This window comes from Vigna unguiculata, unplaced genomic scaffold, assembly GCF_037176805.1.
Source record: "Vigna unguiculata cultivar grain cowpea cultivar isolate G323 ecotype 2 unplaced genomic scaffold, ASM3717680v1 ptg000346l, whole genome shotgun sequence".
Taxonomy (NCBI): Eukaryota; Viridiplantae; Streptophyta; class Magnoliopsida; order Fabales; family Fabaceae; genus Vigna; species Vigna unguiculata.
The window spans coordinates 45,001-47,500 of NW_028196981.1; positions in this window are offsets into that span (position 1 = coordinate 45,001).

Consider the following 2,500-nt stretch of genomic DNA (forward strand, 5'->3'; position numbering starts at 1 on the left):
TACTCGCGCTATAGTCGAGGAAAGCTCGCGCGTTATTCGTGTTAAGCTGTCGAGTTAACTAGACTCGAGGAACTAATCCTTTAGGTTTAGGCAACTCCTCCTCTCTGAGAAGAGGACACTTACTTAGTTCAGTGCAACAACAAAAGAAAGGACCCTTACCCCTCTATATCCCTTTTTTTTGGGGGGAAGATCAAACTCTTGAACTAAATCTACTACTGTTCTCACTCATTGACATAAGTAAAAGCTAAAACTTCCTTACTAAAAGAACTCGTACCGGTACTCTTGAGTTCACAACCCTAAAAACCTTAGATTGGAGTATAAACTCGATCCTACTAATTACGTAGAACCATGAGCCATCGATCGAGTGAGTTCGAGGTGGTTCATGCTTTCTATATAACTCGCTGTACGCTAAGGCAAAGGTTGTAACCATGCGTCATGCGTGCCGTAAGCGGGCTCTGGTGGGGGAACCCGTAGGAAGGGGGGACGACCCGCCGAATTCACATCAGAAATCGCCAGAACACAAACGAAATCTTGAATTGCGTATAGAAACAAAACGAACCACTTCTATTCTCGGAGCTGAGGTATATGAAGAATGGCTTTTTGGTCCCTTTCGTCCAGTGGTTAGGACACCGTCTTTTCATGTCGAAGACACGGGTTCGATTCCCGTAAGGGATGGCTACTCTTTCCCGGCCGCTTTCAGTTAGTGTTCATTGCTGAGTGATCGCTCGCTATCTGGCTGGAAAAGGTGGTCCGGAAGCTTTCTCTCTCCCAGCAAGCAAGACGAGATCACCACTTCTCTCAGTAATGGACTTCCTTTCATTCTTCCTTAGCCTTAGATGTCCTATCATAGATTATCGAACCTCCGACAGACTCCCCATGCATGCGTTCTTTCTCTCCTCCCCTCAGCCATACATCTCTTTTTTTCTTTTGGCCGTTTTTGTTAGGCATTGAACCCCACCTTAGGTGCTGAGTGGTGTCCTCCCCTCCCTAATACCTAACAAAAAGTTCCGTCTATGGAGCCTAAAGCTTAAACCATGGCAGTAAGCAGTAAGTTGGCCTAGTCTCTTGCCCAGCCTTCGCCTTCTTCAGTGGCCAAGTTGAAGCGTTCAACGGTTCTTCGGCCTACCACCTTTCTTTTTCAAGGTTGAGCTTGTTCAATTGAAGCTAATGCTATGCTGCCCTTCCCTTGTTCAAGAGAAGGCGAGGACTTTTAGCTACCGGCCCAAACAAAAGAGATTAGCCTCTTGATCGATCGATTGATTGGATTGCAGTACGAAGGGGTTTAAGAAGGAGGCATTGGAGAGAAGTAGGCATGGTGGCCAACCAAGGCAGTGAAATCGAGACAATCAATCGGAAGGAAGAGGGTTTAGTTAGGAGTCCGGGTTCCATCCTATAAGTTGAAGGAAGGGGGCAAAGGAAGTTATCTTTGCCCTTAGTCTTGGGTTCAGTGAATAGGGAAATTAGGTTAGTCTTATTCCCTAGCTGAGTGAATAGGCCGATCTCTCGTATAGTGATAACGCTTTCTCTGATAGGGGTCTATTTTATCTGACTTGACTCAGCTTGACCTACTTGACTCAGCGGTTAGAGTATCGCTTTCATACGGCGAGAGTCATTGGTTCAAATCCAATAGTAGGTAAGGCCGAAAGCCCTGCGCCAGCATGACAGCAAGCACGGACTGGCGGAGTCAACTGAATGACCAAAGCATCGGTTGCTTCCACTTGTGGCCTTCTTCGACCGCCTTGACACCTTAATCTCAGGGAACCCCCTCTCCTCTCTTCTTCTCTTCATGTATGTGGGCTGCCTGCCCCGTCCCGAATAGACGAACAGGAACAAGCTAAAGGCGCGAGAGAGAGTTTATACTCAATGCACCTCCCCTCTTCCACAATTAGGTGAAGACCAGGGGGCCGGAAACCCCAACGGTAAACCTTTCACCGCGCCACACGATTCTTTCGCGAAGCGCTCTCTCAGACGCACTCCTGCCTCCGCAAGCAAAGAGGTTTCAAAGATACCAGGCGACCAAGTGAAAGTGAACAGCCCCGAGCAAATCTTATAGAGAGCGTACCCGTTGTAGCCAAAAAAAAAGAAATGAACACATCTATAGTTGTGGACAGTAAAAAAAAGAGGTTCTTCGAAGCTGTGCTAATGGTGGTCAAGGATAAGGTACTAGTTTCAGTGGGAGACATTCAGTCTGCATGAGAAATCTGGGAGACTCCACAGAGAATGTATGAGTCAGTGACAATGGTAAACATGAAGTTTCTTCGGCAACGGTTTTTTCCAAGCAAGATGCAAGAGGGGACGAGCGTGTCTCAGCACTTAGACAAGATGGAGAAGATTCTCCAATAATTTTTAGCAGTGAGAGTCAAAATGACTGATCGTGATTAGTGACCGGGAAGTCTGCTGAAGTCGTTTGAGTCTTTGACAACCACTCTCTCCCGTGAAACTCCTCCTTTAACTATGATTGATCTGACCATTTTCTTTAGGCAGAAGCTGAAAAGAGATT